At 42.9% G+C, this 15750-nt stretch overlaps 1 protein-coding gene across 3 annotated transcripts in view; it reads right to left on the reverse strand.

Moving 5' to 3' along the window:
- The window catches only part of LOC131591904 (ras association domain-containing protein 8), a 72960-nt gene extending 67073 nt beyond the window's left edge, over positions 1-5887 (reverse strand). The window contains exons 1-2 of one of the 3 annotated variants that reach the window (XM_058863019.1): positions 5730-5882; positions 4563-4710 (exon numbers count right to left, since the gene is read on the reverse strand). The gene's annotated coding sequence lies outside the window, so the exon portion shown is untranslated. Of the gene's footprint in view, positions 1-4562; positions 4711-4842; positions 4892-5729 lie in introns of those variants that run through there. The other 2 variants (XM_058863017.1, XM_058863021.1) reach the window with 2 other exon arrangements.
- Between the last annotated feature and the right edge of the window lie 9863 nt (positions 5888-15750).

A 15750-nucleotide genomic window follows, 5' to 3' on the forward strand; every position in this document is an offset into this window, starting at 1 on the left:
GATCTGTTGAAGATCTTCAAACAGCCCTGTAACAAGAACAGCAGACCCTTCAACCCCTAAAGCCACGCTGTCTCCCCACTTCAGCACAGACACAAAACATCTGGCTGCCCAGTGGAATTACAGCCTCTATCAACGCTTACAAAACTGCTGACAGACAGCAAAACCTAAAGTTTCCAAAGGTTCTTCTGGAAACTCCAAACTCCCTTTGAACTACAGCTTGGAAGCATTGACAAACACTTCAGGAGTCCAAAAATATTTTAGCAAAACACTTCCAGTTCACTTGAAGCAAAAGGAAGTTCCAGCTCTAAAGATTCATAGGGAGAACACAATACAAAGAAAGCACCAACAGCCTGGCCAGTTTAAAACTGGACAATGCAGAGGCACTGCAAGGTACAGGCTGGAAACACGTCAGGTACTGTTGCAGTAAGGGAAGTAAAACTCAAGGTTACACCGAGTACAGCTTTCAAAGCAAGTAAATAAATTCAAACTACAATGTCAAGCCTGGAGCAAGGGCAGAAGCTGAAAGTCAGTTGCATTACACATTTCTAGAAGTTTTCCTCCCCCTTCTGCTCAAAGGGGTAGTAAGGCATTAAAATCTGACGTTTCAAACCACCATGAAACCATCACAACTGCCAACATGGGGAGAAAGAGCTCTCTTTTCAAAGGCATAGATGTCACATCACACTACTAAGGAGGGAGCAATACCACAGCAGAGGACAACATCCAAGCTCACCTTTAAAGCTGTGCTGCTTGCTTGCAGGTGAAAAACAAATCCTGGAGTATCTCCCAACTTTTCCAAGCTCAAATATCCTCTTAGTACATCTACATGAGCATTTTTCATTGAGAAAGAAGGTTAAACCCTCTTAGCTGAAAAACACATTGCTCTATCTGCAGTGCTCATTCCAATCCTCAAAATTAATGTCAGTCCCACACAGAAAAACTTCAGGGATCTTCACAGGTTATCCACGGACTACTTGTAGCCTCTCTGCTAGTATTTCCTCTGAGTTGCACTATCTGGGACTACACAGAACACACAGGCCGTGACGTGAAGATTCAGTCAGCAACGACGGGTGTAGACGTGTCTTGCACAGCAGACTCCAATACTGGAATTTAAGTAAAAACATAACTCATAATACTTGGAATTGGCAGCATTGTCCTGTGTTATGGGTTTTTTTCAGTTACTGTGGATGAAGTTGTGAAGTCCCCAAATTCAATTTGAAAGAGAACAATGTAATTGATGTAACTTTACTGCTCATATTTTGGAGTTAAAATTAATCCAGTAATGTATATCACTACCTTTGGAGACACAAGTGATCAACAGATCACTCTCAACTGTACTATCAACTACTATAGTAGCATATCTGTATATAACTGTATATCAACTACTATAGTTGATAGTATAATCAACTATACCACACATTTTGGGAACAGTAAAAAAAGGAATTATCTAATTATAAATATTTATTCATTTAAATTATAGACCTAACTTGCTACCCACACAGAGGAGACTACAGAGATGACCGTCTGTCCTCATTACCATTCTTCTCTTCTTGTGCTAAAGATAGCATGGAGAGTAAAAATAAATAAATCCTCAACAGCATTAGGAATTAGACAATGTCATGTTGAAAGATACCCAAAATGAAGAGCCTTATCTCCCCTGGCTGGCTGGGAGGGCAGGGGGGCTCTGACCCACAGAAGGGAGGTAGCACTTAAGCCTCCCCTAGGTGGTCTCTTTGCAGCAGGCTCTACTCCCAGCTGTAATTGCTTGCCAGTCCTAACTGGATGCCTGAACACTCTGGAACAGTTCAGCAAAGTATTTAAACAGATGGATGGTACAGGCCACTGGAACAAACCCCGTTTTTCCCTGGCTGCAGCTCTCTTTCAGCGCATTCCTTTGAAGTCTGTGCCACTGAGGAATCAACAACAGCTGAGAAACATGTGTTATCATACAACACCGAGTGCAGCCACAGCGCTGCACAGTAAGATGCTTTTGTGCAATAATCCTACACTACAGCAAGCATTACAGGGTCTTTTGTTGTGGGTGAGCCTGTTTTCCAAGAACAACAAGAAAGTAAACAGATTCCTCCCTCCTTAAGGAGTGGCTCAAAAGCAGAAAGGTGAATTAAGCGGATTTCTCGAGCGCCTGCCATCTGAAAGCTCACGGCGCCTGTCCTGGAGCCCTCTCGGATACATTAACACTCTCCCTATTTATGTCATCACAAAGATGACCAGATGCTTGCAGAGATCCAAGTGAAGGAACAACCCAGAGGGGTGTGCAGTTCCCCTGGCAGATGTGACAAACCCCTGTACCTACAGCTTGAACCCACCCTCCTTTCCCAAGCAGGACAAGTTCTGTGATCCCAGCTCCACAGGTGACAAACCAGAGAGAGATGGAGCAGGATGGCACCGCTCAGCACACACAGACCAGGCAACCCCCTCTCCACACTTTATCAGCACAGAGGGAGATAACATACAGCCCTCAGAACAGTCAAGGGAGAAAACAACATGAGCATCCCCCTTATCAGCCAGGAAAACCGCTCCTGTCACAGGCATGAGATCACTGCAAGCTTTGAAGGGGAATGGGAAGGGTAGGATGAATTTATGAAACTGATTTTGAAACTAGATTCACTGTCCAGATTCAGAATCTTGGAGCTGGCTATGAGCATATGCAGGAGGACAGCAAGTTAATGTGGAGGACAGCATGTGTACATATGTACACACAAACGCACATATACTTGCCTAATAACTTTGTACAGAGCTGAGTCTCCTTTTCACTGAAGAGAGACAATCAACAGGTTAGAGCCTCACATTTACTAAGTATCCTAGTCCCAAAAGTCACAGGAAGGCAGGCACTGAGATTATAATAAATCTAATCACACTGTAAAGTCCCAACTCCACCATAAAAAAAATTACAGGACAACCCAGACACTCAAAAAAGCCCCAGAAAACCATAAAACATTCACATTTAATGTCAAGATAGAAGTCTTAAAAGACTTAAAAACCCAAGCAAAAATCCTAAAATTAGAAAGCAAACTGGTGGACTAAGCCAAGTTCATAATTACAGACCTCACAAAATAAAATTACCAGGAACAGCAAGCATCACGCTGAGGGGGGTCCTCAGCCCAGTCCCCACAGGACAGTTTTCCACCCTGTAATTCAATTTAACAATTTCTTTCTGGAGAGGTCAATGCTGTCCTTCATATTCAGCTTGAGGCAGACTTAAGGGACTATAGAAGAATAACGCACTGATACTGTCAGAGATACTCAGGGGATAAAAATAACCCCAGTCTCAAAACCTTTGCAGCAATGTAAAAATCCAGGCTCACCCAAAATAAACGGTGATGCTCAAGATCCCTACAACTTTCCAAGAATGAGTATTAGCATGAGCCAAACTATCACCTGATCAGCAATCAAAACCACAACTGAACACTTACACGCAATTATTCTTATAAATCATGTGAAAAAGCACTTAAGGGAATCGGGGAAATCTCAGTATCCCAGGAGGTGCAGGCAGGAAAGCAGCTTAGGCAGGAAGTCACACTGCCCTGCGATGGCAGAAGCAGGAACAGAACCCAGCATCCTCAGTGCTCAGCTCTGCACTTTCAGCAACTCAATCTCCTTCATTCCTTCTCAGAGCTTCCCTCAAACAGATTTAAAGAAGTTATATTAATCACCTTAATTTGGCTCTTCAGAATTGCTGCTGGTGTTTCCAGTAACAGTTCGAGTTAGTTTTGAAAGACTTAAACTTCTCGCTAAATATGACTTGGTATTTTTCTCCTCCTATTTCCCACTATCCCAAACTTTTTCATCTCTAGGAAAAATTAATTTAAACAACAGATCAAATTCTGCTGGGCTCGCGAAGGTGGAAAGGATGGAGAGATTACTCAGCTGTAAAAAGTGAACCACCTTTATCTCTCAGTTGTCCTAAAGGCACACGACTAAATACGATGAATCCCAAGCAGTCATTTCAGTTCCCTCAGCAATTCATCCCGTATCAAAAAAATTTTGTGCTCTACGACACAGAAAAGTACTTCCAATTTCATGTCTAGCCTACTTTCCAATGAGATATCATCAATCAAAAAGTTAATCCGAAATTAAATTTTCTTCTTTAAAGAAAGCGGAAAAAAAAAAAAAAAAAAAAGTAAGGCTGATTTTATTTGCTCTTCAGCTTTTGGAACAGTATCTATCACAAGAGGCCATGTAACAGAAAGAAGAACCACCTCCCACCAAAAGAGTTGACAGTTCGTTCACAAGCTACGTATCCTCTACTTAGAAAAGACAGAGTCCTTTACTTTTACAGCACTTCACACAATCGCACCGCTCCCCAACACAATGAGCTGGGAGCCCGAACGCCCTTAAACAGGTGCCTTTGCAGAGATCAATTGATTCGCTCGCACCCCACAGCCCGGCGAACACTCAATTCCACCGTGTGATGCCGACTAGAGCTGAGGCAGAAACTCACAAGGTCCGAACCAGACTTCCTAAAGCCCCGACAGCACTTTTTTGCCATGGATGCGAGCAGTTTCCAGTGATTTTGTTAAATGTATCAATCTCCGACACACCTGCAGCTTGGTGATGGAAGGTGTGACAGGTGTAGTTCCAAAGGGGTCACCGAAATCTCTAACCTTCCCCCGACTCCTCATTTTCCACACTGACGAAACCCACGAGCAACACTTAAATGCAGTTTAGGACTGCATTTAAATCACCATTCTGCTGGACAAAAAAAACAAACTCAGGCTGGCACACACCGGACTAACACAACCCCAATCCGGACCCTAGAGCAGACCTCCCCAACAACACTACAGAGCTGGAGAAACCAAGCAACAAAATCCATTTCCTTACCCTTTAAAGTTCATGCCTCTGTATTGTCCTACCGCACTGTATTTGCTTAAGCTTTTCTCATCAATAGTACCCCACGAGAGGGGAAAAAAAACAACAACAAAAAAAACCCTAACCAAAAAGTCTCATGCATTCCCTGCTGGCAAAACACATTTTCTTCTAATCTTTCTTCTTACTAGGGAAGAAAAAGAAAGAGGGAGGGGCTGGGGAAGGAATAAAAGAGATTAATCGTGAAACAAACCTGCACCGCCGGGAGAAGGGGGAGAAGAAAAAAAAAAGGACCAAAATAAACAGTCCACGTAGCAAAAGGGAAAAGAAATGGAGAAAAATAGGTTTAATTTTCTTTCCGGGGACAGGAAGAGAAGGGGAATAAAAACTACTACAATGATTTCCCTGTGTAAGAAAAGTAGGTTTTGAATTCCCTTCCTCAAGGACACCGAGAAATATCCCTTACTTTTCCACGAGATGCCCAACGGAGAAAAAACAGAATGCCAGGAGAGGAAAAGCCGGAGGAAGCCGGGGAAGTAACGAAGGAAGAAGCGAAAGGACAGAAGAGAGTGAGAGAGAGCTGGGAAGAGGCGAGAGGGGCAACGGCAGAGCCGAAAATTCAAAAAAAAAACAAAAAACAAAAACCCAAACCAAAACAAACAACAACAAAAAAAAAACAGGAAAAGAAACCCAAAAAAGCCCCACGAAAATCCGAAGGGAGATGGGAAACGGGCGAGAAGGACGGGAAAGTTGGCGAGCGAAGAGGGGGCAGGGAAGGTAGCAAACCCCCCCAGTGGGGACGAGCCGGGAGCTGCCAGAGAGGGGACGCGGAGCCGGGAGAGGGAGCGAGGGACGGAGGGAGGGAGCGGGGCAGGGGAGCGGGGTAGGGCAGCGGCACTTACCGCCCGTCCCCTCGCTCTCCGTGCCGGCAGCGGCTCCGGGCGCCCGTCCCGCGGCGGCTCCCGGGCAGCGCCAGCGGCCGCCGGCCCCGCCTCGCTGCCCGCGGGGGCGGCGCGGCCGGAGCAGCGCCCGGGGCTCGGCGCGGCCCTGCCCCGCTGCTGCCCCGCTCCTCCCCCGGCCCCGCCGCGCCGCGGGGGTGGGCGGGCGTCCTCCGCCTCCTTCCTGCCGCTCCCTCGCTCCCCTTCACCGGGGGAGACGTGTAACGGAACCGGGGCGCCAGCGCGGCATTGTGGGAGCTCTTAAAGCCGCAGCCGCCCCCGCCGCCCCGGCAGCTTCGGGAGGCGGCGGCGCTGCAGCCTCGGCCGAGTGGAGTCCCGTGCCCGGCACTCGGAGCCGCCGCCCCGGCAGCCTGAGGCGCTGCAGTCCCGGCTGAGGGGAGCCCCCCGAGCCGTGCCCGGTACCCGGAGCCTCCGCCCCGGCAGCCTGAGGCGCTGCAGTCCCGGCCGAGGGGAGCCCCGTGCCCGGAGCCGGGGCCGCCCGCCCTCCTCCACAGCCCACGAGCCCTGGCCGCGCCGGAGACCTCAGGTTGCTCTGCTGTTTTCCACGAGATTTTACCCGGCAGACAGCGTGCTGTGTTGTGGCTGATACGGATTTTGATGATGGAAAATTCCCCGGAAAAAAAAAAAAAAAAACGAAAACACAACAAAACCCAACCTCATAAACCTCAGAGCAGCAAAGACTGCAGGCGGCTGTTTGGGGCAAAAAGTTTTTGAGTATGAAGTTTTAATCAGTTTTGGGAAAATGACCATTAAAAAAATCCGAAACCTATTTGGAAATGAACTTCAGCGCTGTGATGCACAGGCATTTTTCGCTGTCTGCAAACACTGGCGCAGGGTCTGCGCTCGGTTCGCAGCAGCAGAGCAGCAGCAGTCAGTCCCAGCTCTTCCCCGGGCTTGTGGCCTTCCCAAAACTGCCTGTGCCATGTCCACGACACACCAGTCATTTAAAGAAGAATCTCATCAAAAGAACTCTTGTTCTTGTTTGTGTTATCACTGTTCCTCTTGCGGGTTTTGAGCATCCCGAAGAGTTTTTATGGAGGTGTTTTTTTTTAATTCCTGGTCCTTCAGCGGAGAGCAGGGTTTTGCTTCCACACGGCTCTGTGCTGGTGCTACATGGAGGACATTTTCAAGACTACACGCATAACTTCAGTTTAGATACGAGGAAATAAATATTTGTGAGATTTGGGGTTGGGGATGTTTGTACAAATATTCCTAATAGGTCTGGAACTTGGGTTATGATCACATCCTTTCTCATGGGTTCATTTTGCTAAGCAGATTTTTTGTAAGCACACCTCCGAAGTTCCTGGTGAAAAAGTCTTCAGAAGGCTGTCACTTTTTTTTCTTTGTCTAGGCCTTTTTATCCTCTTTTACAGGAAGAGGTGCTAAGCAGTGTATGAGAAGAGCCCTGAGCACAACATGAAGTGAAGGTGTGTTTGTAAAAATTAGATTATTCTGTTGGGGACCATGTGCTTTCTGTGGTCAGTCACACACAAACACTCACCTTCAGTTTGAGAAACTTTAAAGCAAACAACACTTGAGGGATAAAAGGAAAAAGGAATGGTGCTGATGACCAGTTCTGCACTCTACTGGGCGAGATTTGTTTGCACTAGGTATTTTTTACTATGACTTTCAAAAATGTCAGACAACACCCTAAAAGCTGTTGTAGGTAGATTCTTTGTTGCAAAATATTTAACCAAATATACCTGTCAAGATCCCAAGGGCCGCTGTTCTCAGAATATACCACAGCTTCCTTTTGTTTTTCATGAAGCCTGTAAACACAACAGAAGCCATAAAACTCAAGGGAGAAATTTTCCCAAAATTCTGGCTTCCCAGGGACTCTTATGGAGTGAATGATCTGGGAAGCTATTGAAGCTATATGACCTGGGAAATTATTGTTAGGAGGAGAAAAGCCTTTTTGAAAGAGTTAATGGTTTACTGAAAACAAGTACTTGATAAGTCATTGAGTTTATGTTTGCCCACTCCAGGTGTTCAGCAGAACCAGGGGCCACAACATCAAATAGTGTTTTCTACCCGAAGTTCACTCATCAATTAGTTTCTCAACCCCACCAAATAATTTTTATACACTTTCTGTGTAATTTCCTGTGAGAAAGTTTAGTGAATGAAAAACACCCCTTTATAGAGGGGAAATTAATGGCCACATTTAAGAGATTTCTGAAGGTTCAGCACATGCAAACAAGGCATAAAATGTTTATGCTCAGTGCTGTTGTGGTGTTTGACTTGCTGGCTGAGCACTGGCATTTTTTAATATTCTAATGTCTTATTTCTTCCTATTTCCCTTCTGCAATTTGGTTATGAAGTCACTGAAGGGAACACATTTCTGCTGCTTCAAAATAGCATTTGTGAATTTTTCAGAGCAATTTTTGCACAGCTTGATATGACAGGATGTCCAGAGAGGGCATCAAATACATTTTCAAGAGTGATCTTGTACATCAAAAATGTAACGCTTTTGGAAGATGAGGTGGTGGCAAAAAGAGAAAATTGAATTTCTGTGTTGCCTCAATAGCATAAATTTAAGCAAGAATTTGACCAAGGCTAACATGGGGAAGATGACAATGGTCATTGGAGCAAAATGGGAGGAACCAGGCTCAAATCCAGTCATGAAATGGGGCTAAAATTGTACAAATACCTCCCTTATATAACACAGCAGTCCATCTGCTCTTTTGTGAAAGAACAAGATGCCTTGTTTCCATAGAAAATTGGTTAGGAAGATGTTACAGAGTGATGCTAAGTTGTACCAGCCAAGGACAGGAACTCATGCTGGTGTGGGCTGACTCTGCTGTGACAGTTTTTCACTCCTGGTGCCCACCCCAATCACTTCTTAACTTTGTTACTTTTAATGTAATCCCAAATAATTTGTGTCACATTCACCTTCACTCAATCCTTTTTCCACACTTTGCTGGAGGAGGGTAAGGAGGATCTAGCCAGAGAAGTTTTCAGATCTGTAGGAAAGCAGTTTTCCCATAAAGATCCTGCTTTGGTTTTGCCAAAGGGGTAATTAAAGTATCCCAGAAAAGGAGTAAGCCACCCTTTGGATTCTAGTTGCACTGGGAATTCCTTACACCACACAGCCACAAGCGTGCAGAGCCTTACACATATGTTCTTAATGAGCACAGAAAGGAGAAAACAGGCCCACATGCCTTTTGGTTATGTAAGTTTTCCAAGAATGATGCCTTTTTGACCAAAAGCAGGAAGAGAATGTTTCTGAGGTTTCTTAATTTCCTCCTCTCCTTGATCTATCAGTGACTACCTCTGCCCTTGCCACTGTCTTTTCACCTTAAGAAACGCAGTGTCTCGGTGGGCTCTTCAAATTTAATCCAGACTATAAAATCTGGCTCTCTGGGAAACAGAAACAGCACTGTGTGGCCAGTGACAAATGATGAACGCTGCTTTCTCTGTCATGGATTTGCAAGAAACTCTTCATGGTTGGAACAGAACAAACCTTGTCCCTGCAAATGCTTTCTTGACGAAAAGTAGGGCTGGATCCAGCAAATGATTTAACTGTGCACATATATCCAGGCATGTGAATAGCTTCAGTGGGACTGCTTACATGATCAAAGCACTTTGCTGAATTTGGTCCATAGCAAATAAATTTGAACTGATACCAAACAAGCAGAAAAACGAGCTAATTTGGAGTGGGGTTAATTTATGTCCAGTGGTGTATTTGATTAACTGCAAAAGGAACATTTCAAGAGGCTGGTTTCTTTTAAAATAGAGCTGCTGTCTGATATTCAGGGGAAGCAAACAAACATCAGATTAAAATTTAAATGCATTCTTCAAACTCTTTCTTCTTAGTTTTGTTTTTCTTTTCAGTTAATATTTATTTCGTGGAGCCTGAGGAGAAATAATTCCTGGTTGTTTCTCCTCTGTGTTTTCTAGATCTTGCCTTGCTGTGCATTGAGTGTGAGTGATGTGCTGTGTTCAATATAGAGAAAAATGCGATCTCAGTCTTCAAATGGTTGAAATTCAAAAGACAGATATTCTAAGATGGGAAATAGGTTCTATTTCTGTTTCACACAGCAAATTCTGAATACTCACAGAGACTGCAGATTTTAAGACTCTGCTCTGTGGAAGAGATCCAAATGAGCTCAAAAAAAGAATCCCAAACCAAATTCTTCCCTTTTCTATCTGACCTGGCTGTGAATGTTAACTCACACTAACTAGGGAATTAGTCTTGAATAAACAACCAGAGCAAATTTATTTTTGTTGTCAGTACCAGCTCTCCCAGTTCCTGGGTCCAGCCTAAGCACAGTACAAATATATTCAGGGATAGTTACGGTTCTGGCAGGCAAGATACTCAATATTCATGAGTGTGGCTCTTCTGTTTACTGCACAGGAATGGGAATCAGGTGAGCCTGGTTCTGTCTGTTCATTAATAAATGGCTTTTTTCCTCTGATTTTTCTCGATTAGTAAAAAGTCATCTTCCTTCAGAGATGCACCAGTTCGCTCAAGTTAGAGGAACATGTTGAAGTCTGGAGTGGGAGAATGTTACTGAGGAGTGAAACAGCAGTAGCAGACTTCATCCTTGTGCATTGGCCATAAGATTATAGGATTTGGATGAAAACCTTTAAACCATTTTTTAAAGGCCTGTTTAAATCAGTAGTTGCCTGTCATGGTCAATAGTAAACCATAATTTTTTTAAGTATTTTTCTTCAAGTTCTGTCTTCTGTAGATCACTGCACAAGAGTCTTGGCTTTCATTAGAGAAAAAAACTAAGTTTGTAGTTTCTATGGTTACAAAGAAAAGCAAGAAAGATGTGAACCTTGACAATTCTGAAACCAAAATGGAAATTAGAGGAAATCTAAATGTTGTATAATAAGGGAGGAGAAATTACCACTATCAGTCTTCAGATGCTTAATTTGAACATAATGACAACAAAAATGCACTGTCTGTTAAGTTTTATGCAAGTGTTTTGTTTCACCTTTTTGCCAAGTCCTGGAAAGAAGTTCCACTATAAATCTAAAGCATTTCGGAAGAGATAAAATGATGTACTGTGGCTCTGAGAAAGTGACCAGATATCAGCTAAAACAAATTAATATCTCTATGGGGACTTGCATCTCTCTGGCCTAGATGGTGACAGAACCATTGCACCAAGCAAAGACTGAGAAACCATCTGAAGATCAAACTATTTAAAACAAGTCTTCTGTTGAAGAGTTGCCTCAGCAGATTAAAAAATTCACACCTTAAAAGAACTTAAATGATTGGGACAAAAATAGTTGTCTTAACTAGGAGGGAATAACAAGGAGAAGATTTTAATTTAGGAACCTGGAAATGTGCCCTTGAAATGGGTGTAATATTTAATGCAGGAGTTAATTTGCCTCATGTCTGGAAATCTGTGCCCTTCTCTGATCAAGGACATTTAGACAAGAATATTTTTACAATGCACAGAAAAGTTGTAAAGCCTTTGTAATTCCAATGTTTCTTTGGGATGAGTGTTTTGGCCTTATTCTTCCTGTAAAACATAGGGGAATCCTCTCTCTCTCTCCAGGTGTGATATAAAACTTCAGGATGGTTGGATATACTTCCATGGAGTTCAAAAACCAAGAATATTTAAAGGGTCTGGCATGGTACTGTTACTTTTGATGAGGGACAATTATAATTTCCAGTGTAAGATACAGCTCATTAGCAATATATTTAAATATATTTATAACTATATCCACTTTCTGTTTATAAATCAGTTTTGTTGTTACTCTTCTGTGAAACTGGCAGGTGTGCCAAAAGACATGCCTGCTTTTCTATTATGCACAGATCTTCATCATGCACATAAAAAGGAACACCAAACCCATTTCAAATTTTGACCTTGTCAATAAATTCTTGACCCTCGATTTTTTCCTGCTGCACAGTATTTCATCTCTATTGAAAATGATAGGAATTACCTGTCCCCTGAAGCATCAAAATCAAGGCTAATATACTGTAAAATACAAAGAGTGCAAAATTTCAAAAACACCTCAATAGTTTCCAAGCTTAAACCCCATTTTTATAAGTAAGCTAGGGCCAGATCCCCAAAGCTTTTGGAAAATGCAAATAGATGCCTAGAGGGCTTTCAAAACACACATTAAAATGGAGAAAGAAAAGAACCCACCGCAGAATAAAGTATTGCTGCTGAGGTTTCCGTCTTCAGAATTTTGCATGGGAAAAAAGAAGAGTTTTTTACTTCTCAGGGATTTTTGGAAAAGCTTGGGAGTAAACACTGACACTTCACTGCACCTCCAGAAACTTTGTAATATACATTTTAGGCTCTCCTACAAATGTGTTGCAGCAAAAATTTGTGCTTTACTCTGCAAGGTCTGTATTTAACCTGAGTTCAGCACATTCATTTATTTGTCAAAAAGAGTTTCACTGTTGTCTTGTAAAGTCTTTTTCTCAGTCTCACTCCTTGCTTTTGTGGTAGGTTGGGAAACATGAGAGGGCAAGATACCCTCTTTCAACAAAGAACTAATTTCCTGATCCTTATGACCTGAGTGAGCCAAGCTTCCCCACAGAGAAACAAATTGGATGACTGTTTTAGGATAATTGGATAGTTCTATGCCTTGCAAGTAAGTTCTTGGAAATCAGAGCTGTGAAAAGCTCTTTTCTGGCTTTACCTGTTGTTGCCTCTCATCGAGCCCTTTGTTTTCGAGAGGTTTCACTTATTGTCTACTTCAAACTGAAAAAGAGCAAAGAAATTGGCAAAGTAGGTTTTAGATATTTGCATTATCAACTGGTTGTTATTGGGTTGAAAATTTTCTTCCTGTCACTTTCCTTGTCCCTTCTCTTCCTTTTACATGGTGTCTTTTTTGTTAAGGCCAAAAATCTTCAAAAGTCTTGTAAGCCTGTGTGATGCTGTATCCACAAACCCGCATTCATTTACAGATCTGTGCACATCCTCACTGGATTAGGGTTTTCTGTGTCAAACTTGAACAGTCAAGTGTCTTGGCTTCTAATTATCTGTTGGGGGGCTGACAGTTCACTGGTGAATCAAGGTGGGAGATTCTCAGTATTGGTTTGTGCCTCGTGTTCTTCTCCCAAGCCACAAGTCCTGCAAATTTATTGTGCCACAGCCTGATTCCCTGTCCTCTGGGAGCACGGATGGATCTGAGCAGTTCTGGAGCGGGGTCACAACCAGGCTGTACCTCCACACACCCCACATCTTGGCTGAGGCTTGCTGGCCCAGGAGGGAGCAGAGGTTGGCATCCCTTCTCACCAGCTGTTTTCTGCACAGCCAGCACTCAGTCTCCAGGGAGCATGAGGAAGGTGCATTTTCCAGCATCCTGATACAAGGGAGAGCCTCCCCCACAGCCTTGGCTATGGATATGCCCACGGGAACAGCTGGAGCATGGTGTAGGGATACCCAAGCCAGTCCTGGAACAGTGGTGGTGTAAGCTCAGGCCCAGCCTGAGATCAGGGCAGGCTAATTTCCTTTTCTGGGAAATAATCCCAACACAATGTATTCTTTTGTATACTAGGGAAGGATTTTAGGGCAGTTTTTTATAGAGAGCAGCTCTTTTGCTGAGTACCAAGCCAAAACTGGCCCAGCCAGTTCCCTTTTTGAGGCTCCACATCTCTTGTAACTGGGAAGGACTGGTGAGCTGCAGCAGGATGTCAGAAGTTGGGGTGTTGCTGCTCATATTCCATCGTGGTGGTGGTTATCTAAGGTCCCTATGTGGGAAGGAAAGGGGAAAAGTCGCCTTACAGAGCATGCAGATCACCATGGGCATTCCTGCAAGAAGGAAGAGCAGAATCCTGTTGGGAGGGAACTTTCTGGGGCTGTGTGCTGGTGGTTGAAGGCAAGTGGCACCTTCTGGGTGAGAGGGAGCTCTGATCTGCAATAATCTATTTTTGCCCAAGAGAAAATATCATGCTCTTATGTGAAAATATAACTGCAAAAACCCCCCTCCATACTTGTAACCATAATGCCTGGAGAAGGGTCATTTTCATTTTGGGTCCAAGGCCACGTTTTCAGCATTGCTTCAAAAAAGAGGTATAATGATTTGTACTCAATGAGGATCTGGTCCTTAATTTTGTATACCAAGTAAAAATGAGCACTGGTTTCATTTGTTTTTCCTCCACTACTCCTGAAGCACAGCCCTCCAGTGAACAGAATGATGAATACTCCAATGTCCTGAACATGATGGATTTTAATTTCTTATTAGAGGAAGCAGAGGAAGAGAGAAAGTAATAGCTTTAGAGAGAATGGCTCTGTTTGTTTTTTTAAGTACCTAAATTTGCCTGGTAGTCTGCTATGTAAGTGAATTTCCTTGAAATCTGATTATTGTTGTACCATTTTTTTTATTATTATGTCTTTTTATGTCAGGCAGCCCACCAGCACAATTCCTCAGAAGAGGATGAAAGTGGTGTAAAAACAGAATAAGGGCTGTAATGCTAAACGGCAGGAAAAATATTAGCATCAAATATAGTTGGTCAAAACCCAGCAAAATTGTTAAATTATTGATGTTTTTTCTGAGTACTTCAGCTGTAAGAGGGATCTGTTAACATGACATGGTAGAAATTTCCAACACATAGACATAATTTAATTTGTTCACTAAAACTTTCTATGTAAATGTGGGCACGGGAGGTGCAAGTGATGCTGGCACACCCCTCTGACACTGACTGGATGTATTTTTCTTCCCTGCTGTAAAATCACAGCTCCAAGCTGCTTTCAAGGGTCTGCTCCGTAAGGAAAGGCAAGCAGGAAAGCTGAAAACACGCAATAAATTGATTTAGGCCAATTTTTATTCTTTCAAGCAATAACAAGTAACCTCTAATCTCTTTGTTTTTCTGACCTACTCCTGACTTCTGCTGTTTGCTTTTTCATGTCACTGGGTTTGTGTCATGCCTAAACAAAGAGGTGGACTGATCTTTTGTTCCTGGTCAGTTTAAATTTGTTTTCTACTACCTGTATGTGCAAACGGCAGAGGTGTGAGGTTTGATATGCTGAGGGAATCTGAAAAACAGGTCTTGAATAAGACCCTCTTTGTAGGCATTGTAGCAGAAGAGGGTTTCTCAACTAATTAACCAGCCTTTCAGCCAAAGACAGGAACAAAGGAAGAGCCAAGCTGCTATAAGATAATCATTCTGTTTATCAGAGCTCTACAAACATCACTTGCAAAGTAATGATAAGCCCTTTGCACTCAGATAGTGCAGCTGATCCAGGCATATCTCAGATCTCCCAATTCAGAAGAGGCTCTTGCCTACATTCACAGGTGAGAAATGGTGTTCCAGATGGTACAGTGAATATTTTAGAGGCTGGCAATGAAATCAGAGGCATTTGGGACATGCAAGAATTGTTCCTGTAGACTGAGAAGTGAAGGAGGGGAATAACAGGACATTGTTACTTGGAACACATAGAGAGGGGCAGAATGACTATAAGGAAAATTTGGTTTAGACAGAATTTTGTTTCTTAGTAGTGAGAGGGTTAAGAAGATGATGCTGTTTGGGTTTTGCCAGTTAAATCTTGCTGTGAAGCTACTTTTGTTTTCTTTCATCATAATTTCTTGTTGTTTTTCTTTCATCCAAAGGCACCCTTCCTAAAACAACGTTCCCATCCCTTTTGAGGAAAGTTTGCCAAAGTCATGCACCTCTTTATGCCTTGCACTTTGTGAATATTTCATCTTCCATAAGCCGTGCCAAAGACTCTCATCATGAAAACAAAGATCTAAATAATTCTGGGATAAATGAGGGCTGTTTTTCTCTTTTCCAGTATTAAGTGTTTATAAACTTCAAAGTAATAATAACTTTGAAAAAAACTATGAAACTGAATGCTTTGAAAAATCAATGCTTTAATTCAGAATTGTCACCATGAAGTATCTGAGATGGTTTTGATTTTTTTTTTTATTTTATTTTTTTTATTTTTTTAAACACAAGCAATTTGTAGATACCCACAAGACCCTGTGCCCTCAGGACTAACCTGGCATCTCTTCCATGAAAAAGAATGGAGTTCTCAGAAGTCTCATTTAATGCCTGGTA

The sequence above is a fragment of the Poecile atricapillus genome, chromosome W (assembly GCF_030490865.1).
Source record: "Poecile atricapillus isolate bPoeAtr1 chromosome W, bPoeAtr1.hap1, whole genome shotgun sequence".
NCBI lineage: Eukaryota > Metazoa > Chordata > Aves > Passeriformes > Paridae > Poecile > Poecile atricapillus.